This window comes from Neofelis nebulosa, chromosome 2, assembly GCF_028018385.1.
Source record: "Neofelis nebulosa isolate mNeoNeb1 chromosome 2, mNeoNeb1.pri, whole genome shotgun sequence".
In the NCBI taxonomy this organism is placed as follows: domain Eukaryota; kingdom Metazoa; phylum Chordata; class Mammalia; order Carnivora; family Felidae; genus Neofelis; species Neofelis nebulosa.
This window is the reverse complement of record NC_080783.1, coordinates 125239049-125266189: the sequence shown is the minus strand read 5'-3', so window position 1 is coordinate 125266189 and position 27141 is coordinate 125239049.

Genomic DNA, 27141 nt, shown 5'->3' with positions numbered 1-27141 from the left:
TTCTTTTTTTGTATTTAAGCTGAAAGTACTAAAAAGAGAAAGGGAGGATAAATGAAGTTGAGTTGACTTTCAGTCAATAAAGCATCTAAAGAGTTAGAAAGGTAAATCAGATGTGTGAGTGCCATGACCACAGTAGAGCAGGAATCTGGGGCATGAGTCCCTGACATCGGAACGAGGAACTGGAGAGCCAGGAGAGGAGGCATTGCGGACACATCGATCTTAGAAAAGATTTTTCAAGATGAAATGCTGACAGCTCTCCTCATGGATGCCTATAAGAAAGATGAATCTTTTTTCATTCAAAAATATGAGAGGACTGAGTTATTTTTGAAGATACTAGAGTCTGGAAGTACATTTCGTCAGGAACTCATTCACCAAATGCCTTCATGGAAAATATCTCCATAGATCACCTATACTGAAAAGATTACCTGGCATAGCTCAAAAATTCATCAGGCAAACGGGCGCTGAACCATGGGATCTTCATCCTATATGCTTTTTGCTTACTTTGTGCACTTTGCTGAGTTTGGACCAGGAAATCAAGGCTAAAACATATACACACACATATGCACTATCTGCTGCCTCTTAGGCAATTTTAGGTAACCCAAGACAAGATGATTTTCCCAGAGGAATAGGATAAGATTAAAATTTTTAATCCCATTTTCCATTTTGATTTAAAATATCCTTTCAAGAGCACCTGGGTGGCTCAGTTGGTTAAGCGTCTGACTCTTGATCTTGGCTCAGGTCATGATCTCACAGTTCCTGAGTTTGAGCCCCCAGCGTTGGGCTCTGTGCTGACAGCACGGGATTCTTTTTCTCTCCCTCTTTCTCTGCCTCTCTCTCTCTCCCTCTCACTCTCTCTCTCAAATTAACATTTAAAAAATTAAAAAATAAAATATCCTTTCTTATTGAGTTGGGATGTCTGACACTTTATCCTTTTGGGTTCCTAAAAGCTAAACAAATTTAAACACAAATTATATTTTATTGAAAACAATCACACACACACACACACACACACACACACAGTTGAACAGAAATGAATCTCCCTTGTTTAATTTTGTTTAAGTTGATTTTTTTTTTTTTTTGAGAAAGACCAAATGGGGGAGGAGCAGGGAGAAAGGGAGACAGAATCCCAAGCAGGCTCTGTGGATGCCCCTCCGTGCATTTCAAATCTTAAACAGGATAGGTTAAAAAAAAAAAAAACAAAAAAAAAAACTCGAAGTACTGCTTTTGCTATTTCTTATCCAGAATCAGTCCTACCTAGAAACAACTAACATTTAGGAGTTTTGTGCAAAGGCCATATTATTTTGAAAGTAGGAGATTCTCCATGTAAAGCTGCTGAAGGATTTTACCCCAAGATAAATGTTCTCTAAGCCCTCAAATCTGCTATTTTCTGCAATTCTCAAAGGTGGATATGGAGGACTGGCAGGAAGGAGTCAGGTATGTTTTGGAAATTGCTTCAAAAGTGGTGGAATCAAAGAGAATTAAGTTAAATAACAAATGAAGTGCCTCTCAGAATCTTGCCTTACAACAGTTAGTGGATCTCAAAGACTGGTCCCTACATCGCTAAGAACTTGTTAAAAATTAAAATGCTCAGCTTGCCCCAGGTCTTCCGAATCAGAAAATCTAGGAGTGGAGCCAACGATTTTCCCTTGATCAGCCTGTTCAGGTGACTCTGTTTAGTGCTAAAGTTCTGGAACCACCTGACTGGAATCACCTAGCCTGAAAACATCTGGGATGCTTGTTTAAAACTGCAGACTAAAGAGGCCGACCCATCCCAAACTCTAAGGGTGAAACTCAGGAATGCGTGAGTTTCATAAGTGTTCCAGCTGATTCTTATCACACTAATATCTGTGGATCATTGAACCAGTAGATAAATCAACTGACCCATTCGTGATGGAAAGGAAGCTGTCTCAGCTGTGTTTGAAGGCCATGTTCCTCGGCGGGAGGAGCGTTGGCGGTAGAGTCCTACCGACTTGGGTTTGAATTCCAGGTATGTCATACTGTTTATGTGATATTCAACCAGCTATGCAAACTTCATCAGCCTCAGTTTCCTAATCTACAAAATTGGCACAATAATACCTAGCTTATCCATCTGGAGAGGATTAGACGAAATGGGGTATATTTTCTGTATAGTGTCGTCTACATTTTGATAGACATTAATCTCTTTTCTATACTTTTGTCCTCTAAAGATGTCCTGGCCCATTCTTGTCATGGTGCCCAGCAATCACTCAGGAACACTTGCTGAATAAAGACAGGAAGCAATGCAAAAAGTTTGGATTAGGACCCTAGTTCCACTGCTTATTAGCTCTGAGGCCATGAGCGAGTTACTTGACCTCTATGTGCTTCAGTTTCAGTATCTTTAAAATGCAAATAAAAATGGTACTTACCTCCTAGGCTTAAAGTGAGGATTAGTTGAGTTCATACATATAAAGCACTTGAAGACAGTGTCTGGGATGCTATCATCCTCAAATGTTCTTGAAAGAAAAATTCCTCAGAAATACCCTTCGAAACATCAGAATGGTTTACCCCTCAAAGAAATAATGTGATGTATTTATTGACTTTTCCACAAACATTTGCATATCATGTCCGGGCTTCGTGTGAAGTCCTGAGGATGTAGAGCTCCTGTTCTCCTGGAGATACAGTCTAGAGGGAGAGGCAGACCATAATCACATCATCAGGCAGATGAGTATGTAAATGACCAAAATGAGAAACAGGTGTGCAGGAAAGGACAGCTTGTGTGGCTGGAGCTCAGAGCACCCAGGGGAGGAAGACGGAACAAGGTATGCGATGAGGTGGGAGAGAAGGGGAGGCCAGACCAAGCAGAGCCAGCACATGTTTGGGCGTACTTCCAGGAGCAGTGGAAAGCCTTTGAAGAGTTTAAGAAGAGTTTAAGCTCTTCACACAGGGCCTCTTCCAAGCTTGTCTGCGTGTTGCCACCAGGGCCTACACCCATGTCAGGGTGTAGGGAGGACCCACGAGGAGATTCTCACGATAGCCGAGAGATAATGGTAGCTGATAGAGGGTAGGTGGTGGAAATGGAGCCACTTAGAATTCAAGAGCTGTGAAGAAGAGGCAATGGCGGAGATCCAGGGCTGAACTGGAAACGGGGGCAGGGAGGTTGGAGGAGTCCGGGGACTGCTCTGATTCTGACTGGATTGGAGGGAGAAGGCAGAGTGTGGCACGGGGCATGTTTAGGCTGTCACGGAGAGATGTCCTGACAGAGGTACTGACTGAGCAGTTGAACATACTGCTCTGGGGCTCAGTGTAGACGTGTGGGCCGGAGAAACCAATCAGGGAGCCCTAGGCGCATGGGCAGAAGCTGTGGCCTTGGGAATGAATAGGCTTGCCTGGGAGAGAGTACGGGGCCTCGCTTCCAGATAACCAGGGAGAGAAAGACGAACCTGCAGAAGAGGCTCACATGGCAGGATTGTTAGTAGAAATATTAGTTTGTGTCTTCTCTCTTGTTTTTCCCTTTCTTCCCTTTTGAGGCTGATAGCTTGGTCTCATTAATCCTGGCTTCAGGGAAGTTGGCAGGGCCTAAAGGAAAAGGGTCTTGAAATTAAAGCCTCTTGCAGCTCTTGGCAAATGTCCAGAAGGCAAAGAGAAGGGAAGGGACAAAGAGAATGAGGCCTGAAGGGTCTTGAATTGTAGAGACCCCCCGTGCCCCCCCACACACACAGCTTAAGCTCCCAACCTTAGCAAAGATCCTGGGGCCTCTCTGAGACCTCAGATCGAACAGAACCACTGGGGCTGAAGGCCCCAGGGGATGTGGGCCAGCATATTCTAGAGATATGCCTATCCATGGCCAAGGAGCAAAGGGTGCTTTTCAGTGTCTGGGGGCACAGTGGTTTCCAGACCTCCACCCAGCTCTAGGATGGGAAGCTCCAAAAATGACTGAGGTTAAAGTTCACACCAGGCTGGTGGGAGAGTAGGAAAAAGTCTGAACTTTTGTTTAAAAAAATAGAGTACAATGTGATATTTCTTGACAGTTCCATGATACATGATACTGAAATTTCAGACCAGGAAAAATGTGACTTCACCTTTAATGGAAGGGAATTCAATATTTTCAAAAACTACTTCTTGGATTACCTCATTTTTAAATTCAGATACCAGGATTTCCATGTTTTAAAATTTCCCTTGACCAATTGATCATCTTTAAAAATTTAAGTATTTTTTTGTTTACTTTTGAGAGGGAGGGAGTGAGAGAGAGCACGTGCCTGCACAGCTGAAAGAAAGCAAGTGGGGGAGGGGCAGAGAATGAGCCAGAGACCGAGGATCTGAAGAGGCTCTGTGCTGACAGCGGAGACCCTGATGCAGGGCTTGAACTCAGGAACTGTGAGATCACAACCTCAGCTAAAATCAAGAGTCAGACATTAAACCAACTGAGCCACCCAGGTGCCCCTGATCATCTTTAATATTTTTTTTTTAATTTTTTTTTCAACGTTTTTTTTTAATTTATTTTTGGGACAGAGAGAGACAGAGCATGAACGGGGGAGGGGCAGAGAGAGAGGGAGACACAGAATCTGAAGCAGGCTCCAGGCTCCGAGCCATCAGCCCAGAGCCTGACGCGGGGCTCGAACTCACGGACCGCGAGATCGTGACCTGGCTGAAGTCGGACGCTTAACCGACTGCGCCACCCAGGCACCCCCTTTAATATTTTTTTTTTAATTTTAATTTATTTAGTTTTGAGACAGAGACAGAGCATGAGCAGGGGAGGGGCACAGAGAGTGGGGGAACACAGAATCTGAGGCAGGCTCCAGGCTCCGAGCTGTCAGCACAGAGCCTGACGTGGGGCTTGAACTCCTGGACTGTGAGATCATGACGTGAGCTGAAGTCGGATGCTTAACTGACTGAACCACCCAGGCGCCCCTAATAATTTTTAAATGGAAGTAAAACCATCAAGGGTGCCTGGGTGGCTCAGTGGGTTAAGTGTCCGACTTCGGCTCTGGTCATGATCTCGTGGTTCACGAGTTTGAGCCCCACGTCGGGCTCTGTGCTGACAGCTCGGAGCCTGGAGCCTGCTTCCGATTCTGTGTCTCCCTCTCTCTGACCCTCCCCCCATTCATGTTCTATCTCTCTCTGTCTCAAAAATAAATAAACGTTAAAAAAAATTTTAAAAAGTAAAACCATCAATTCCTTTTTGGTATAAATATATTAAAACTTAATGTTTGATATATCTACTTTTCAATTCTTCAATATTTTTCCAGCTACTTTAATGTTCAGGGAAAAAATTAGCTATTAGGAAACAAATAAAAACATGTATATAGAGACATACATTTTTTTCCTTTTGCCTCAGGCTCCAATCTGAATCAGCACAGCATTGGTCTTCATCTAAAATTTTGATATTTTGTTCAATGGGGATTTTTTGCATTGAATTTTTAGACCTATTCATTAAATATTTATCTTGTTTACTGAGTTATTTAGCACGCTCCTTAAATTTTGTGCCTCAGTGAGTGGGTCCAAATGCTTCCTTCTCCTCCCCCCTACTTCAGGGGCTATTTCTTGAACACCTAACTATGAGTTAAGAGCCATTCCTGGTTCATGGAGAAGAAGCCAAACATAAGAGGAAATCCAAGAGAGGGTAGTGCCCTCAAAGGAAGTATTTCCAAAAAGGAGAGCATCACAAAGAGTGTCAAATGGTGCTGAGAAGTCAAATGAGACTAAGACTGAAATGGACATTTGCTGGAGCGCCTGCATGGCTCAGTTGGTTGAGTGACCGACTCTTGATTTTTGGCTCAGGTCATGATCTCAGGGTCCTGAGATGGAGCCTTGCATCAGGCTGGGAAATGGGTGTGAAGCCTGCTTAAGATTCTCTCTCTCCCTCTCTCCTGCTCGCATGCACTCCTCTCTCTCTCTCTCTCTCTCTCTCTCTGTAAAATAAAGAAGTGGGCATTTGTTGAATGATATTTGTCATTCATCGGCTGCTTAGTGTGAAAATCCTCAGTGGGCTGATGGAGGTGGAATGAGGCTGAAATGGACAGAGGAGAGAGTAGCAAGCAGGGAAATTGAAACTTCCCTCCCAAGAAGTTGACTCTGAAGAAGGAGAGAGCAGTGGTTAGAGAATAGAGTCAAGGGGTGGGGTGGTTGTTGCATTTTTTTATATGATCCAGTTTCGAGAGAGAAGCCTAACGTACAAGAGGGGAAACTAGGGTCCGCGGCAGTGTGAGGTCCCAATGAAGTGTAACAGATAGGCTCCTCACCAGAGATGAGAGGGTTGGCATTAAACAGGAGGTAAAGTATGTCCTGCATTGCAGTCTGAAGGAAGAAGAGGGTGAGCCCGGATGTTTTTATATTTGACAACAGGGAATAGAAGGAGATCCTTCTGAAGTCTTCAATTTTCTCCACTGAGCAGGAGACAAAGCCGGAAGAGAAGCAGGCAGCAGTGGGACGCTGGATGATTGCAGGAAGGTGAAAGTGTTTGAGAGCTGTAGTTAGGGACCTGTGGTTGGTAGGCCGCACTCATTAAGGCTCCTTTACATCTGGGTGAATAAACAGGGGTACCTCCACTCTATGGGATTCTATGCAGTTCACAGGGAAAAACTCGAGAGAAAGTTGGTATATCTCTAGGATACACCATCAAGTGAAAAAAAAAAAAACAAAACAAGATACAGAACATCGAGCATAATACATTTTGTGTAAGAAAGGAAAGTAAGAATGTATAGGTGTATTAGCTTTGTATTTACATAAAGGAACTTGGGAAGAATGTATAAACAACCAATGAAAAATTGTACTGGAGAAAGCAGGAGATAAGACACAAGGTGAATGGGGACAGAGGTGGGAAAGTGATTCTCAATGTGTATCTTTTATCTTTTTGATTTTGAGTCCTGTGAATATATTGTCTATTAAAAACAAAAATTTGAAATTTGAAAGGTGAAGTTTCTACACAAATAGGTATGCACAAAGAACTCCATCTTGTTTCCAAACCAAGTCTAAGCTGTCAGGCACCCTGATGATATTTTTAAATGACTGCCTCATCAATAAGATTATTGTATTTCTACATCTTTCTGGAAGGATGTTATTAGGAACATCAGCATCCTAAGAATAGAGCATTGTTATTACTTTCAGTCTCGAAGCTAGTGTGTTCTTTGTCTCCATGCCAGGAGTAGAAGGTCTCCCAAAGGTTTGCCTTTGTTCTTTCTCTCCTGTCCCTCACAGACAGCAATCTCCTTCATTCCCCTAGCTTCTTAGACTGGTCTCTATAATCTACATCTCCCACCTAATCTCTCTTCCAAATTCTAGATCTGAAATCCCAATAGTCAGATCAACATGGTGTATCGCTCAGGATTTCAGCAGGAAACAGATGTTATGTCAAAATTGGGACAATTCCATGGGCTCCTGGCTTGCTCAGTTGGTTAACATCCAACTTCGGCTCAGGTCATGATCTCAGTTTGTGGGTTCAAGCCCCGTGTTGGAATCTATGCTGACAGAGCCTGGAGCCTGCTTTGGACTCTATGTCTCTCTCTCTCTCTGCCCCTTCCCCACTCATTGTCTCTTGCTCTCTCTCTCTCTCTCTCTCTCTCTCAGAAATAAACACTAAAAAAAAAATTTTTTTTTAAGTTGGGACAATTCCAGAAGGGTTTATTTACAAAGAGACTATTTACAAAGGTTTGGGGATAGGGGAACCACAAGGGGCTAAAGGGAGCTGGGCTTTCACCAGCCCTAAATCTAAAGGGATAAGGATGAGGAGAGGTTACCAGAACCTAGAAGCAGAGAGAATTGCAGAGAGCAGGCTCCCTTGAGAGAACAGTGCCCTTCTACCAAGGGACTCTGGCAGCCTAAGGTGGCCTCGTTGGAAAGAAACCAGGGAAATAAATACCCAGACTTGACTGTCTTGCCTCCTTCTGTTTGGCTGTGCATTGGCCAAACTCAAACAGAAGCAAGAGGGCATAGGAGGCTATATATGTAATCTCTCAGATGAGTCCTCCTAGAGTTTAGGTCAGAGTGGGGGAGGATGGGAAGCAGGGTAAACCAAATACATGTGACAAGCACCACTCCATTGGTGTCCTACTGGGACTTCGATCTCAGCATTTCCCAAACCAACCACATCCTCTTTCCTTCATTAACCTGACCTTTCTCCTGGGTTCCTTAGTTACTTGGCTAATGATGCCTCTATGCTTTGTCCTCCCGGACTCCTCTCCTGCCCTGCATGTGCACACACAAGAGCCTGTCTCTTCTGCTGGATAGCACACCTCTGGAGGCAGGGGCTTTGAGCCTGGACTTGGTAAATGTCTCCTGAGTAATAACATTTATTGGGCACTTGACATATCGGGCACAGCATGGACCACTTCATTTGGATTGTCTCTTTTAATCTCTCAACACTTCCATGAGGTAGGTCCTGCTGTTACCCTCATTTTATAGATTAATAAACTGAGGGTGAGAGAAGTCACCCAAGACCATATTCTTTTTTTAATCTAAGTAGAATTAACGTACAATGTGATATTTCATGCATACAACACTGATTCAGTAATTCTCTACTCCGTGCTTACCACGGTAAGTGTAGTCACCAAGCACAATGTAATTAAGTGTAGTCACCGCACAATGTTATTACAATATTATCGGCTATATTCTCTGTACTGTACTTTTCATCTATGACTTATTTATTTTTATAACTTATTTATTTCATCGCCTATTTTGCCCATTGCCCCACCCACCTCCCCTCTGGCACCCGGCAGTTTGTTCTCTGCATTTAAGAGTCTCTTTTCTGGGTTCATTTGCTTTGTTTTTTAGATTCCACACAGAAGTGAGATCCTATGGTATTTGTTTTTCTATCTGACTTATTTCACTTAGCGCAGTACCCTCTAGGTACATCTGTATTGTTGCAAATGGCAAGATCTTTTTTATGGCTGAGTAATATTCCATTGTATATACAGACCACTTCTTTGTCCATTTGTCTGTTCGACACAGGTTCTAGACCAACATCATGTTCCTAAAAGAGAACATCTGACATGGAAGCCTGCCCTCAAGCACTGTGACCCTCCCTCTGCCTCCCCTATTCCAGGCCGAAGGGACCACCCACAATGATAGCACAGTGCTCTGCTGTTGATTTAAAAAAAAAAAAAAAAAAAAAAAAAAAAGTCAAATGTTGGTCAAACGGTATAATTCAGAGAAAGCAAGGGTTGGAGCTAGGGCTTGAACTTGCTGCTGCATTGTTACAGACAGAGGGGGGAAAAAGGAGGGTATGTGGGGCAAGGAGGCCAGGGAACAGCTGGGAGTGCCTAGAGTTTGTTTGTGGCCTTGTGTAGAAAAGACCTGGTCCAGATGACAGAATACAGATTTGGAACGGTTAGGATAAGATTGAGGTGGATGGAGGAAACCTAGATGATGGAGGGTTTTGGAGTCCATGGGCCTGCTGGGCCTCCCTGTGGAAGCCAGGGAAAGGGGAATTTCAGGAAGAGTCATGAGCCGCTTAGAGAGCGGGTAGGACAGACTGGAAGTGGGGGATGATGTGCTCCTGGGGGAACCAGCTGGAGAGCAGTTGTCATGGTCCGCCAATGAATCCGTGTACCAGAGTGAGGCAATGGAGATGAGAAATGAGTGATGGATATGAGAACTATCTAGAAGCAGAAATGGTCCACGGTACTTGCCTGATGATTGCTTAGCAGATGGAAGGGGATTGGCCTTCAGTTATAATGACTTCAGTCTCTGGCCTTTGCCGGGGGGGTGGGTCTTGCCATTGACAGAGCAGCCGGAGCCCGGTGGCAGAGAAGGGAGAAAATCTCCATTCCAGACATCCTGACTTTGATGTGAGGGCCTGCCTGACCTGTTAGTCACCCTCAATTTGGCCAATGTAGAGATCTAGCCTTAGCCAGAATTGTGGGGCATCTATCAATCTTTTATTTTTATTGTGACGACTTTCCAGATCTTCCCCCTTATTAAGAAACTTTTGTTTCTCAACTTTGGGTTTTGCTCTCTATTAATTCTCAGTGCACATCTAGCCCCTGAACACATCCAGCCCTGCTGTGATGTGTGTGCTGGGGCGGGAAGCAGGGTATAGCTTCGGGTATCATAACACACCAGGGTACTGAAGCCCTGTGATTCAGGACCAGCGTACTGTGGCTCTAATTGATAATATTTTCTGCTTCACAGTAGCTGAGCTGAATTGCACCGACTTAGAGGAGTAAATGAAACAAGTGTTTTATGGAACAACAGGCAGACCATTTAAATCTATAACTACTATGCTTATGTTTCCTGCTTCCTAGTCTACAATGGAATATAAGTGGTGTCTATGAGCCACACAGTCATTTCCTTTTATGTTTGCAAATAACACCACAGACAATATTATATCCTTGCTCTAGCTCCTAGGAGACTTAAAAGGCTGAGTTGGCAAAACAGGAAAGCTTAATCATTTATAAGGATGTAAACAACCAGATTTCTCCCACTACCACCAGTCCCAAAATGCTAGAATTCATAGACACCAGAAATACTGATTTTTTTTTTTTTTTTTTTCCTGGTCACAGAGATGGGGATTGAAAGATTACAGTTTTGTTTTGTTTTTTACTAGAAAGAATAGATACTTCTCTGAATTGCCTATATACATTGTGCCTCCCCTAAGATATGTAAATGAGCCCAAAATTTAATCCTTTAAAATTAGAATTAAGTACGGAAAGGGCTCCTAGAGTTTGACTGTGAGCACAATGCAAAGTATTTATTGTTTATTTTAAACCTTAAACTAAGAACCAAGACTAAATGTAAGGCAGGTATCTGCAGACACGTTGTTGAGAACAGAACAGCATAAATAAAGGGCTTAAAAAAATGGCAAGAAAAGTTTTCACTAATGGGTCATAAAAACAGGGAAAGGGGAAAGAGCTGCGGATCTGCCTGACAAATTTATACTACAAATCGGCCTTTATTCTTCTAAAACATGGTCCACTAACACATTTATAAGTTACCTTGCCTTGAGACACTCTGTTGATTTGCTTCGTTGTGTTTTTATGCCGCAAAACTGCTCAGATGAGACGTGTTCATTGTCCTGGTGTAACGGTACTAGTATCTTTCACTTTCGAAAGATTTCAGGTTTGGGCAAGATCCCTAACTGTTGTGGGGCAATGTGCGATACCCAGAGCTCTTTATCCATTTTAATTCATTAAAAAATTATTTGTTTAATATACTTTTTACCTCCTATGTGCCAGGATTCACTGTCTGAGCTATAAAAATGAAGATAGCGTCCCTGCGGGCAAGGAGCTTGCATAACACCATGTGAAAAGCGCCCCTGTAATGATAGTGAACGTTCTATACACACATTTTTTAGTTCTTTCCTGAGTAATAATGATACATCTGTCAACTGAACGTGTTGTTACTGGGTTAGCCAGAACAACATAATGGTGACCATGGGCACCTTGTGCTCTTGTGTTCAAAGTGAACGGTTCTGGTGTTTTTACTCCTATGCGGAGTAATTTCTCTCCAGCAGGGGTTTTGAGACGTGGGATTTTTCCAGTTGTTTGGGGGAAGGGAACTCCTGCCCTCCCCAGGCCGGTGAGTTTGTTGTCAGAGTGTCTGGATTCAAATTCTGGCTGCATAAAAGTCATGGCTGAGTGGTCTTGGGCTCTTCATTTATTCCCCTTTATTTCTCAGTGTCTTTATCTATAAAAATGAAGGTAATTAGTGCCTACTTCATAGGATTGTTGTCAAGATTAAAAGAGCTAATGCATGATAGGACTGAGTAAACCTTCTTATGTCTTAGCTATTATTTCAACACCCCTCCTAACCCCCATCACACCCCCCTCCCCCCACCCCCCCCACCCCCCCACCACACACAGAGATACAGCTTTGCATTCTTCACTTGCGGTGGGGAGGAAAATGTTAATGCTGCCTTAGGGCTGCTTGGGTGGCTCAGTCGGTTATGCATCCCACTTAGGCTCAGGTCATGATCTCACGGCTTGTGGGTTCGAGCCCCGCATCGGGCTCTGTGCTGACAGCTCAGAGCCTGGAGCCTGCTTCAGATTCTGTGTCTGCCTCTCTCTCTGCCCCTCCCCTGCTCACACTCTGTCTGTCCCAAAAATAAACATAAAAAAAAAATTAATGCAGTGATTCTTTTTTTTTTTTTTTTTTTTTTTTTAAAGGTTAAAAGCTTTCCTCCCATGGTGTGAACAGAGCAATGGTACTTTATCTGTTTAGGCTGGGGACGAAGACTCCCCTGAAGCAGAAAGGAGAAGGTGTTAGATGTTACTTAGCATTTTGCTCAGATTTATGAAAACAAAATGAAGGGGCTAGTATCAAAGATGCTACATTCGATCCAGTAAGAGCTGGCTTGAAATTTTTACTTCAAAGATCACAAAGAAGCCGAGTTTTTCCTAAATCGAACAGTTACCTACTAGGGGCAAGTTTTTAATGCTGACACATGCGCTTTGCTTTTAAAAGCAGATTCACTTCAGAATGTTTGCATACTCTCCTCTACTTCTGCTACTTCTGATATTTTCTCCACAAGTCCCAGAATCGTAGTACCGACAACTATCCAGAAATCACTTCTGTATGAAGTTGGCTGTTTGCCTTCCACCTTTATTTCTTAAAACATTTTTTTTTCCTAACCTGCTGAAATGAAACTGTGTACCTCGAAAGATAAGCTGATGCCAGGCCTGTGGCAGGAAATTAAGAGGAGTCGGGGACATCTTGCTGTGCCGGAAAGCAAGGAAGCTGTCAAGAACTAATGGGTCAGGTCAGAGAGACACAGGGGCCACCAAGGGCAAGATACTGGTAAAGGAATGAAAAAGAAAGCAAAAAGAGAGATGGAGAAAATATAGCAAAATCTCAGTAATTGTTTAATCTGGGTGACACGTGTGGGGTTCACTTTATTTTTTGGTTTTGTTGGAATTTCTTCATTATAGAATAAATGCATAATTTAGACTTTTTTTTTTTTTTTTTTTTTTTTTTTTTTTGTAGGCATCACCCACAACTCAGAGCCCAACGTGGGGCTTGAACATAATACCCTGAGATCAAGACCTGAACTAAAGTCAAGAGTCAGAAACCGGGGGCACCTGGGGGGCTCAGTTGGTTGAGTGACCAACTCTTGATCTTGATTCAGGTCATAATTTCGGGGTTTGTGAGGTCGAGCCCTGCATTGAGCCCCAAGTTGGGCTCTGCACTGGCAGCACAGAGCCTGCTTGGAGTTTTTTCTCCTTCTCTCTCTGCCCCTACCCTATTCGTGCTCTCTTTTCTCCCTTTCAAAATAAGTAAATAAACCTAAAAAATTAAAGTCAGACACTTAACCAACTGAGCCACCCAGGTGCCCCCAGACCTTCTTTAATGCAAAGTGACCCCTATATATCCTCCATAAAATTAGACAATACAAATGAGTCAAATAAAAATTCTGATAATTTTATCAGATAAAATTATCACTGATAATTTTATCACTCAGGGATAATTACTGAACTACTATTAATAACATGTTGTAATGCTTTTTTTTGACATTCTGCACTGCATATGCAAATCTTTAAAACTAATTTCTTCTCCTTCAACTTCTGTCTTCCATGGCCTAAAAGCACCACTTTGATTACATCATCATCCTATTTTCTGATCCACGAGGGCTTTCCACGCTTGTTGAGTATAACTTGGGCCACTTGACATTTAAGGTTTTCCAACATTCTTTCCAGAATTCCTTCTCCTACCTTGTCTCCTTAGAACCGATGCTCCAGCTACACTGGACAGCCTACATCTCAGTCAAGACTGGAGTCTGTAGAGATGTCATAATTTGTAATCTGAATGAACACTCGAGACCTTTACAATGATGTATTTTGGGATTTCACAGTTTAGGACTCTTGATACAACCAGCAACTTGTCCCAGCACAGAACCTAATTTTTGTGAAAAGGCCAAGCTGTTATATAAGCATTTTGCCGAAATCCAGGAAAAGTAATCGAGAGCATGCAGTTCAGCCTGTAAGGGATGATTGAAAACTGAAAAAAGTTGGGAGAATGTGCCTCCACAGGTCATAATCCTCTGCAATACTTGTTTCTGCTGTGTGGTGATGGAAGGAGTGACAGCATGCCTCTTTTTTAGCTGAGTACAGGGAGCATGAGTTTCCCCAAAGGTCCTAGCATCCCACTCCTGTAGAATTAGAAGTTCTGGTCCCTTGAATAAGCTTGTCCTTCATTCAGCTATCCTGAGTTCACCGCATTCCACCTCTACAGCCATGAAAGGTAATAATTTTGGTAATCAAAAGTATAACCCCATTGTTTTTAACCATCAGCAATTATGCCTGTCAGTTATTTTGTATAGTTTTTTTTTTAATCACTGAGAAGATTCTTATGACAGGTAAACACTGTTTATTTTTACCAAATCTTCTAAAAACTAGCCTTCCCCCCCACCCCACCCCCCGCCCCATTCTGGCTCACACATTATGGGTGGTCAAGACTAGGATCCAAATGAAAATCAAACTTGAAATTTCTTCCATTCTGTACCCCACATGTTTCCTAATACTTTAAATTAAAATACATGAACTTCTACAAAGATAAGTTGAAAAGTAGAATATTTGTCCCTCCATGTGCATTGTCGGATCAAAAAAGAGGGGTGGGCTGATAAGCTAAGAAAGCCCATCATGGTAAAATTCCCTTGTATTGTAGAGCCTTAGTCAGTAGAGGGGATGGAAAACTTGTTATCATATGTTTAATTGTTCAGTTAGGTAGGGATTAATCCAAAATAAGTATTTCAACTTATATTGTTGAAAACAGCTCAAGTGTATTACCCTGCATTGCCAGGCAGTGGGTGATTTTTTAACTCATCCACATCTAAAATGTTATGAGCCTATGAATCTCTCTGATAACTATGGCTTTTTGGTGTCTCAATCTCACTACTCAGAATTGTTCTTAATGTAATGCATCCTTGCCGTAGTGATTGTTAAGGGAATGGGTAAACACTCTCCGACTCAGGATATCCCAAACAACGGGTTCGTTTTTAAGGTCCTCAGAGCCTATTGTTTTGTGTTTTACTCCCTCTTCTAGACAATTGTGGCGAGCATTTAGAACTAGCTGACAAGGCCAATAGATTCTGAGCTTTCTTTCACTTGTTTCTTAGATATTAAAAAAACAAATCAAATAAGTATGTATGTATCCAGTTTTCTCTCATGCTCCAGTAAATCTTACGGGAGTTTTACCCAAATGAGCTTAAGCAAAAGTTACTTTAAAACCTCCAAGCCTTCAAGTTTTTTTTTTCCAGTTAGAGATATGATTGACACATAACATCCTATCAGTTTAAGGTGTATGATATATTCATTTGATACGAGTATGTAGCATGAAATGATTACCAGAGTGAGTTTGGTTAATATTAATTAACTCACATAGTTACAAACTGTTTTCTCTTGTGATGAGAACTTTTAAGACCCACTCTCGGGGCGCCTGGATGGCGCAGTCGGTTAAGCGTCCGACTTCAGCCAGGTCACGATCTCGCGGTCCGTGAGTTCGAGCCCCGCGTCAGGCTCTGGGCTGATGGCTCGGAGCCTGGAGCCTGTTTCCGATTCTGTGTCTCCCTCTCTCTCTGCCCCTCCCCCGTTCATGCTCTGTCTCTCTCTGTCCTAAAAATAAATAAAAAAACGTTTTAAAAAAAAAAAAAAAAAAAAAAGACCCACTCTCTTAGCAACTTTCAAATTTAGAGTACAGTATTGTTAATTACAGTTGCCATGTTCTACGTTACATCCCTACAACATTCTTATCTTCTAACTGGAAGTTTGTACCTTTTACCTTCAACCATTTACCCCCTCCCTGCCCCTGGCAACCACCAACCTGTTGTTTCTATGAGCTTGTTTTTTTGTTTTTTTTTAGATTCCATATATATGTGAGATCATATAGTATTTGTCTTTCTGTCTGAAAACCAGCCAATTTGACATTGAGACATTCAAAACGAAATTCTTAAGAATTTCTCAAGTCTTACTGCCTGTTTACCTCGGCTATTGTTCTATCAATATTCTGTAAAACCACTTAAATTTGCTTCAAAATAACTTCCTTTTGGTACACATTAACCTCCTGGATCAAGATCAACATGGGCTAGAAAACTTTCTGTAGAAAACCCCAGTCTAGAGGTCAGCTGAACCTTAAGTCTCTCCAAGAATGAACAGTGATGAAATTTCTCTCAGTAGGTCTTATTCTAGTAATGTAAAAAAATTTTTTTCGGCTTCTAATTAAACTGCAATTAAACAGAAAACAAAGCTATTTGTTTTTTATTCAAAATCATTAGGGGCACAAAACTGGCACCTATACAGAATTGTTGAACTGTCCTAGTGGCTTCTAACCTGTCCATCTTTAGCTTCAGATAAGTAACATGTTAGTGTTGTATATACACATACATTGCATTATAGTCTTATGTATACAAATACATATAAAAGGCATATATAAAGGACACACATACACACACACACACACAGGTGTGTGTAATTTTCACCAACATTGATTCATTTTCACCTCCTCTAACGATAGTGAGCACTAGGTAAGGTTTTAACTTCTTAAACCACAGAATTCCCTAGGCCAAGTATCTCATGCCCTAAGTAGTCTGGTTTTAAAAGATTAATCTGAGCTGAAAATACCGAACCTGTGCTTGGATGAGATTCCAGACCAGTAGAGTCGATTTGGGAGTTTTATTTATTCAGCACGCTCTGTAAGACACTGGGCTAGACCATGTAGGACATGCAGAAGGGCAGGCCTCGATTATTTTTCAACTGCCACCTTCTCTTCCTCCTTCCCCTCCCTGTAATCCTGCTCCTTTTTGCTCCACTTCCTCCTTTTCTTTGAATATAGTGTTTTTATTTTTGTCTTTTTTTCCAGTTAATACATGTGGAGTAGATGCCTGAACAGCCTAAACCCCTGTGCAGTCAAAAATCTGTATATAGCTTTTGCCTCCCCCAAAACTTAACTGATAGCCTACTGTTGACTAGATGCCTTGACCAATACCAGTTGTCTAATACATCTTCTGTATATTACATGTATTATATACTGTATTCTTACAAAAAAGTAAGCTAGAGAAAAAAATGTTAAGAAAATCATGCCCAAAGAATACAAAAATACTAATTCGAAGGGACATATACACCCTGATATTTAAAAATTTTTTTCAATGTTTATATTCTTGAGAGAGAGAGAGCATGAGTGGGAGAAGGGCAGAGAGGGAGACACAGAATCCGAAGCAGGCTCCAGGTTCTGAGCTGTCAGCACAGAGCCCGATGTGAGGCTTGAACTCGCCAACTGCGAGATCATGACCTGAGCCGAAGTCAGACGCTCAACCGACTGAGCCACCCTGGGGCCCCATATGCACCCCGATATTTATAGCAGCATTACAACAATAGCCAAATTATTGAAATGGCCCAAATGTCCAACTGATGAATGGATGAAACTGTGTGTGTATGTGTATATATATATCTGTATATATATCTGTTGAATGAATACAGCACACACACACACACACACACACACACACACACACTGGAATGTTACTCAGCCATGAAAAAGAATAAAATCTTGCCATTTGCAATGATGTGGATGGAGCTAGAGTGTATTATGCTAAGGGAAATAAGTCCGAGAAAGACAAATATCATATGATTTCACTTATATGTGGAATTGAAGACACAAAACAAATGCTCATAGGGGAAAGAAAAAGAGAAGCAAACCAAGAAACAGACTCTGAACTATAGAGAACAAACTGAGGGTTCCCAGAAGGGAGGGGGTGAGGGCTGGGTTAAATAGGTAATGGGGATTTAGGAGTGCACTTGTGAACACAGGGTGATGTATGGAAGTGCTGAATCATTATATTGTACACCTGAACTAATATTGCACTGTATGGTAACTAACTGGAATTTAAATAGAAACTTAAATTTGTAAGAGAAAATACACTTATAGCAGTTTACTGTATTTATCAAAATAAATCTGCATACAAGTGAATCTGCACAGTTGAAACCTGTATTGTTTGAGGCTCAAATGTACTTGGTAAAAATAATAATTCATAGTGCAAAGGGGTATTTATAGGAAGCAATTTCCCCTTTCAGTCTTCTAGTCACAATGCCCAGAGACAACTACAGCCACTAATTTCTTGGAGATTCTCCAGAGAACATAGCCATATATACGTGTTTGCAAATATCCACCACATCCCCTTCTTAAATCCAAATAAAAACAAACACATCTGTACTTAAAAAAATCTACCTTGGGGTGCTGGGGTGGCTCAGTCAGTTGAGTGTTTGACTGCAGCTCGGGTCATGATCTGCCAGTTCATGAGTTTGAGCCCCGTGTCAGGCTCTGTGCTGATAGCTCAGAGCCTGGAGCCTGCTTCACATTCTGTGTGTGTGTCTCCCTCTCTGCCTCTCTCCCTCTCATGCTCTGTCTCTCTCTTTTTCAAAAATAAATAAAACAGTAAAAAAATTATTTTTAAATATCTATCTTAAGGATCTTCCCACATCAGCATACAAAGCTCTACCTCCTCCTGCACACTATTCTGTTGAATGTATACATCATAATTCATTTAACCAGCCTCTATTCTAGATATCTTCTCCAACATGCATTTGCAATATACTTGCTAGTACAGGAAGTCTGAAATTTCCTAATAGAGTAACTGCATTGAAAATTAAAAATTTTTGATGCTGGCCTATTACTCACCATGAGGTATACCAATTTTTAAAAATTTTTAAAAAATGTTTGTTCATTTTTGAGAGACAGAGAGAGAGAAAGAGAGAACAAGCAGGGGACAGGCAGAGAGAGAGGGAGACACCGAATTTGAAGCAGGCTCCAGGCTCTGAACTGTCAGCACAGAGCCTGACGTGGGGCTCGAACTCACAAGCCATGAGATCATGACCTGAGCTAAAGTTGGCTGCTTAACCAACTGAACCACCCAGGCACCAAAAAAGTTTGTTTATTTTGAGAGTGAGTCCGTGCATGGGGTGGGGGAGGGGTAGAGAGAGAGGGAAAGAGAGAATCCCAAGCAGGCTCCCTGCTATCAGTACAGAACCTGACATGGGGCTCGATCCCACAAACCATGAGTTTATGACCTGAGCCCAAATCAAGAGTTTGATGTTTAACTGAGCCACCCAGGCACCCTTATCCTATTGGTGTCTTGATAAGAAAAGCCTTCCTCCTCCAATATTATAGAACAATTTACCATTTTTATTCTAGTACTATTTGGATATTTTTATGTTTAAATATTTGATCATCTGAAATTTGTTGTCAAGTAAGGAATATCGCAGGCATCAAGAATCAAATATTTTCAGATGGCCAGTCATTTGTTCTCTAACCATTTATTGAATAATCTATCATTTCCTCATTGATAGAAAGTGTTCATTTTTAAAAACTTATTTATTGATATGTAACTTGGTAAAGTGTATAATATTTTTTTTACTATGAAATTTATCATCAAGTTGGTTTTCATACAACACCCAGTGCTCATCCCAACAGGTGCCCTCCTCAATGCCCATCACCCACCTCCCTCCATCCAACCCCCCATCAACCCTCAGTTTATTCTCAGTTTTTAAGAGTCTCTTATGGTTTGGCTCTCTCCCTCTCTAACTTTTTTTTTTTCCTTCCCCTCCCCCATGGTCTTCTGTTAAGTTTCTCAGGATCCACATAAGAGTGAAAACATATGGTATCTGTCTTTCTCTGTATGGCTTATTTCACTTAGCATCACACTCTCCAGTTCCATCCACGTTGCTACAAAAGGCCATGTTTCATTCTTTCTCATTGCCAAGTAGTATTCCATTGTGTATATAAACCACAATTTCTTTATCCATTCATCAGTTGATGGACATTTAGGCTCTTTCCATAATTTGGCTATTGTTGAAAGTGCTGCATAAACATTGGGGTACAAGTGCTCCTATGCATCAGCACTCCTGTATCCCTTGGGTAAATTCCTAGCAGTGCTTTTGCTGGGTCATAAAGTATATAATCTTAAGTATACAGCTGGATTGATTTCTACATATGTTGACACCCTTTAAAGCACTACCCATATTAAGATATAGAACATTGCCAGGACCTCAGAAGGTCTTCTGTGTTGTCTTCAGTCAATGCTCTCTCAAAGGTAATCATAATTCTGACTTTAATTACCATATATTAGTTTGACCTATTATTGAAATTTGTATCAGTGGAATCTGTTAATACACATTTTTTGTCTAGCTTCTTTTGCTTCAAATTATGGCTGTGACATTCATCCATTTTGCTGTGTGCAGGTTAGTTTTATTCTTACATTACTGTGTCGTATTCTAAGAATATCCAAGACTTATGTAGCCATTCTAATCTTAATGGACATTTGGGTTGTTTCCAGTTTGGGGCTATTCTGAATAATTCTTGTATAGACTTTTTGGAGGACATAGGTACTCATTTCTGTTGGGTATATACCCAGGAGTAGAATTGACGGATCCTAGTGTATGCATTTACTAACTTAGTAGAAACAGTCAGTTTACCAAAGTGGTTGAACCAATTTACATTCTCATTGGCAGTGTGTGAGAATGTCCACAAGTCTACATGTTTTTGCTAATACTTAAGAGGGTCAGTCTTTTCATCTTAATCATTCTGATGCAGTTGTAATAGAGACCACAATTTCTTAATTGGAATGTTTTGACATTTTGTTTCACTGTGAAAATGTCTTAAGATGATCACCATGGCAAAGGAAAGGAGGCTAGATATGGAGTAAGAATATCTGAGTTCAAGTGTTGACTCCCACCTATTGTGGAGAAACGTGTGGGTACTAGAGTAACCTTTCTGACTCACTAGTATATTGGGCATATGACGATAGCTGCCTCATAGGATTATGACAAAAATTGAACTATTTTAAAATTATCATGAAGATTAAATTATCTAGTAAAGTTAATATATCTGAAAGAACTTTGAAGGGAAAGCACTTGAACAGACCAGTCTTTATCGAGATCCTACTATAAGCTGGGTGCTATTCTAGGCACCAGGGGTAAATTAGTGAACAAAGCAAAGATTTCTGTCCTCCTGGGACTTACATTCAAAGGCAGAGACGGACAAAAAAATAATATACTGTATAATTATTATGTCTATAAGCAAGGGATAAATGCTGTGGACAAAGGATAGCAAAGATAGAACAGAGTAAGGAGGTTTAGGAGTTGAGGGGATGTTGCATTTAAAAAAAAAATTTTTTTAACATTTTATTTATTTTTGAGACAGAGAGAGACATAGCATGAACGGGGGAGGGGCAGAGAGAGAGGGAGACACAGAATCGGAAGCAGGCTCCAGACTCTGAGCCGTCAGCCCAGAGCCCGACGCGGGGCTCGAACTCACGGACCGCGAGATCGTCACCTGAGCTGAAGTCGGACGCTTAACCGACTGAGCCACCCAGGCGCCCCTGCATTTTTAGATAAGAAGGTAAACTAGAGTGCACTGAGAAGTGACATTGGAGCCAATGTCAAATGGAGGTGAGAGCATGAGCCACACAGATATCTGGTGGAAGAGAGCATTCTAGGCAGGGGGAGAGGTGAGGCAAGAGCATGTCTGGCATGTTGAGAGAATTGCAAGAAGGCCAGTGCAGCTGGAGTGGAGTCAAGTGGGCAGGTAGGGGGCACCGGGAAGAGATCATAGAGGTAACTAGATGATGGTGGGCCAGCTGGTCATTGTAGGAACAATGGCTTTTACTCTGAGTAAAACAGGGATACAACTGGTACTGAGCAAGGAGTGACATGATCCGATTTATTTTTTAAAGGATCACTGTGCATGTGTCTTACCAGCTCTGCTGCTAAAACGAAATACACGATAACGCTAGACCGGTGGCTTAAATAACAGACATTAAAGTTCTCGTGGTTCTAGGAGCTAGAAGTCTGAGATCCGGGTGCCAGCATGGTCGGGTTTTGGTGAGGGTTCTCTTCTCTCTTCCTGGCTTGCAGGCTGTCTCCTTCTTGCTGTGGGGAAGCAAAGGGGAGATCTCTCTTCTCAAGAGGCCATCAATCATATTGAAGTAGGACAGGGCTCACACTTGTGACCTTACTTAACCTTAATTCCCTCCTTTATAGGTTCTATATCCATATACGGATGGGGGGGGTAGGGTATCAACATACAAATTTGGGGTGGGGGGGATACAATTGAATCCACAGTAGTTTGCAATTTGAAAGTTTTAATCTCCACATTCTCAAACACCACCAAGTTGAAAAGATTTCCTTGAAAAATTAACCACATCATGATTTGTATTCATGGTTCTGAAGGTTTGTTGTTGATGTAACCATTTACTCTCTTTGTCCTATTTATGCCTATCAAACTGTGAATGGACAGGATTCATTTATGTTTATTTCCTTGCAATATAACTGTCACATAACATTAGTTGCAGGTGTACAACATGATTTGATATTTACATGTATTGCAAAATGATCCCCACAATAAGTAAGTATAGTTAACATCCAGCACCACACACAGTTACAATCTTCTTTCCTTGTGATGAAAACTTTCAGGAGGTGTTATGTGTTTAAATGTGCCAAGATTAACTTTAGGTTTTAAAGCACAGAAGCACCTCCTCGGAACCCTTTTTATCTAGAATGTTGCCCTGCTTCTGCAATAAAATCCAGCTCCTTCCCTCCTTCACTCGAAATCCAACAAGGTCACTCTCCATTTTTGAATGGAAAATACAGACTTTATTTAGATATCCCTGTTAAGGATAAGCAAAGTCCACAGCACCCAGACTTTGAATGGGGTGTGTTTATTTTAAGCTTATGTGGTTGTTTCCAATCATTTTTACTGTGAAATTTGCGAGTGTGCGTTTGGAAACACTTCACCTAAGTTTAGCCAAGTAAATGAGCATTTTCCTTCTGTTGAAGAAAGGCAGTTTCACATCATGCTTTCTTTGTGTTGGAATCCATGAAAGGACTGTTTATTTGCTTCCAGTCTGCAATGAGAAGACCCAGGGGCTTGAAGTTTTCTAGCTGGTCAATGAAACTAACGATTTTATACGGTAGTAAAACTCTTTTAAAACAAAGTTTGTGAGTTCCTTTACTAGTCAAGAAACAAATTCTACTTCTTATAACAACACATCCTGTAGATTAAAAGAACAGTACATCGTTTCACAAACTTCAAGGTCAGCATATACTTTGAGTGGATGTTACTTTAAGAGTTCAAAGAAAAACCTTGAAATTAGCATTCCACCTCTCTGGGCATGCTATTCAATAAATACCAATAAATACGACAAAAGAAAGAACCTGTATACATCTAAACTTAATTAAGTATTTTCCCCACTTTTTATTTTTTTTTTTTTTTAATTTTTTTTCAACGTTTTTTTTTATTTTTATTTTTGGGACAGAGAGAGACAGAGCATGAACGGGGGAGGGGCAGAGAGAGAGGGAGACACAGAATCCGAAACAGGCTCCAGGCTCCGAGCCATCAGCCCAGAGCCTGACGCGGGGCTCGAACTCACGGACTGCGAGATCGTGACCTGGTTGAAGTCGGACGCTTAACCGACTGTGCCACCCAGGCGCCCCTCCCCACTTTTTATTTTGTAAGTTCCTCCCTCTTATCTTCCTGTGAAGGGACATTTCAACAACGCAATTACATTCCACACAGCTTCTTATTAAATACAATTGTAACATATTGCTTTAACTATGATCAGCCTAGGAAATTAAAACTATAACTTCTGATTTCCACAGTACATTCGATAAATTTTCATCTTCGTTGTTTCTACCCTGGTCCATGCCATCAGGTTTTCTCAGTGGGCTCCTGTACCAGATTTCTGTCTGGCTTCTCAAATTCTATCGTCACCCTCCTCCTTCTCTATGGAGCAATCCGAACTATCCATCTAAAATGTAAATCAGATTCTGCCACTCCTCTCCTAAAAACTTCACATCGCCTCAGGTCTCACTGTTGGCCTGGAATGTTCAGGTCTCCAGTTGTCACTTGGCTCCCTCTTCCTTGTCAGTCAAGTCTCAGCTAAACTGTCACCTTCTCAAGCAGACTTTCTCCACAACTTCTGATGTAGCCTGTGTCTTCTCCTAAATAGCCATTATTTGATTCTGATTCATCTTCTATTTTAATTACAGTACCATTACTACTGGAAGTTATCTTGATCACTTACTTGCTTTGGGTTTACTGTTGACGGGGTTCAAGATGTGATACCCTAAAATATGGCAGCTTGGCATACTGAATAGCTTAAACTGAAGCAGTTTGAGAAAATAGGAGAAGCAGGCAAGTCTCTCTGACCTTCTCCTTGCCCTTCTTCTCTGAAGTGGGTCATAAGACCTTCATAGGAGAGGTGCCCTCTCCAGACCTGGAGGAAAAAAAGGAGCCTCTGTATATCCAAGATGGAGGGATAGAATCTGAGCAAACAGGCTTTGCTAAGTTTCCTGGGTTTACTACTCTCAGCTCATATTCTTTGCCCTATCACATCTTTCCCTGACTTTCTTTCTTTCTTTCTTTCTTTTTTTTTAACGTTTATTTATTTTTGAGACAGAGACAGAGCATGAACAGGGGAGGGGCAGAGAGAGAGGGAGACACAGAATCTGAAACAGGCTCCAGGCTCTGAGCTGTCAGCACAGAGCCTGACGCGGGGCTCGAACTCACGGACCATGAGATCATGACCTGAGCCAAAGTCAGACGCTTAACCGACCAAGCCACCCAGGCGCCCCTCTTTCCCTGACTTTCAATTCTTCATGAATAGCCTCAAAACCACTGAGGTTTAATCATTTATTCTGATCTTTATTTCCTTACAGAGTCTCCTGTGTCACATCAAACTTGTATTAAATAAATTTGTATGCTTTTCTTCTGTTAATGTGTCTTTGTTAGATGGAGTTTCAGACCCAGCCAGAGATCCTAACAGGGTAGAAGAAAACCTCTTCCTCCCCTACACTGTCATCTTCCCCAGGAAACAAGCGACCTTGTAGGTTTCTTCATTGCTGTAAACCAACACCTAAAAAACAATGCCTGTTTATAATGGGTACTTTGTTTTTTTGAATGAATGTGTGCTAACTATACTAAAGAACAGAGTACGCAGACCAATGAGGAATACACAAATGAATCAGAGAGACCCTGCTCTCAAGAATCTTGGGGTCTACTGGGAAAGAAAACAGAAATAACATGCTATTAGTTCTGGAGAAGCAAGAGCTGACATCCAGCTGTAGGAAACCAAAGCTGGCCTTGAGTAGGAGATTGTATTTTAGCTGAAAGCTAAAAGATAGGTATTTTGGTATTTTCTATTTTATTCAATGTTCTCTTTGTCTTGCTTTGTTAGACGAACTTGACATCTGACTGCTTAACTAACCCCTCTTTCAAAGCATGTTGGCACTGCCCTTGGGTTTGAATGTTCCTATTGTTCTGTGAGTTTGCACTGGATTCATTTGGTCATTTGCAGGTAAGTGCACCCATGGGCAAAAATGCACATTAATGCATGAAACGTAGTAAGTAATACATATTTCAGACAATAAATTAGTTTGTTTAACGGAAATAAAATCTTCCATGTTACTGCTTTTGTAATTGAGCATATTTTAGCATTAGCATACAAATTAGCCCATAGACCTAGGCAAATAAAAATGCTAATAAAATGTAAAGTTACAATAGAACATTAATACTGAATTTGGTTAGGCTGTTAATGTTAGACTACATTACATATATCCTTTCCATAATACAGTAAATATGGGCATTTTCTAAGCCAGTGAAAGATTTTGTTGATCAGAATTTTTAAAATTCAAGATAATTTTTACTATCATCTGTGGGAAGAAAAACAGGATGAATGTTCTTATATTCTGCATAGAAGGCAAATATTTGTGTTATCCGCGTACTCCACTTCTCCCTCACCCTCTGCCACCAGGATACTTGAGAATGGCTTCATCTAAATAATGACTTGACTTACGATTACTAGAGATTCAAGTTTTCATGAAAGAAACACGTGAGCATACAAAAATAAATGAAACCGAACATTTCTCCCTATACTTGCCTTGCTTTGGCACAAAGCCAGGCACAAGTCCATGGACACTGTTCACATGGACGCCGATGTGAGTGATGGCCCTGAAACTGTAGGCACACGAACTGTGCCACCATACGAGACACCTCTGATTGTACAAGGGAGAAAGTAAGCGTGGGTCATTTCAGAAAAATTGGGAATTTATACCTGCCATCCTGAAATTTTCTAAGCAGAAGGGTCTATTTAATTCTCATTAAGAACACTCTGCACGATAGTATTCAACGAAACAAATTCCCCACCTTGTCCGAAAAAAACATATCTTTGAAGCAAATCAGTACAGTCTATTTGTGGAGGACACTGTGGATTGTTTACCTAAATGCCGATCTTCCCCCCTTCATATTTGTTAAGAGATGCTCCCCCCACCCCTGAGTTTTGTTAAGATACTGTGCAGGCATGCAGTTTCTAAGATGCTGGCTGTCTTCTTGGGTGTTCCATTACTCTTTGCACCGTTGGTTTAGGAAAGGGCATTTGGACAATGTCGCCCAATGAGCTGAAGGGAAAGTCTTCCTGGGCGCCTTTAGGGAGAGGTTTCCTTGGTCCCCAAAAAAGAAAGAAATGGGGAAAGGAGAAACCCATGTCCCTCTTTTCAGTTTTTAGCATTGTGATACTTGTGTTACTTGGTGCCTCTCCAGCCATCTTGGGACCTAACGCATGGGGTATGCATCTTGAAATGTATCTGTGTTTATCTTATGGATGGTTAGAAGTAGCTCAAAGAAACCTTGGAGATTATCAAATTCAACTGTATCCTTTATTTTCTGTTAAGCCGGTTTCCATATTACTTGGCTTATTAATATTCCCCATGGAAATCATAACTATTAGGCCAACTGTTAGATTTTGGAAACAGTAATGAACATAGGTACAATTTGATTATTTGGTTAGGTGCCATTTTACAGAGAGACGCTTGGAACGTGACTCTTTCAATTGTGTGGTAATTTCCAAAGTAGTATCCTACCAGAATGAATTCATTGGAGCGGGCAGCTTACTTCTAGAATATTTAAAAAGCAGAAGCTAGGCTTACTAAGATGGGTGAATTTAATACTTAAAAAATTCCAGAGGTGACGAACAATGCTCTTAGCCTTGTCACAAATATAACTATTTAGCTATGAATGTTGGCTTTTATGCTAGACCATATGTTAAGTGCTTCCTTGACTCAAACAGCTCCATTCAGTTCTCACAACCACTCAGGTGAGCACCGTTATCATACCCCTTTCCTGGATGAGGAAATGGAGTTTAGGTAAGGTTAAATAGTTGAATAGCTTACTTGAGATCACAGAGCCAGGAAGTAGAAACACTGGGATGTGCAG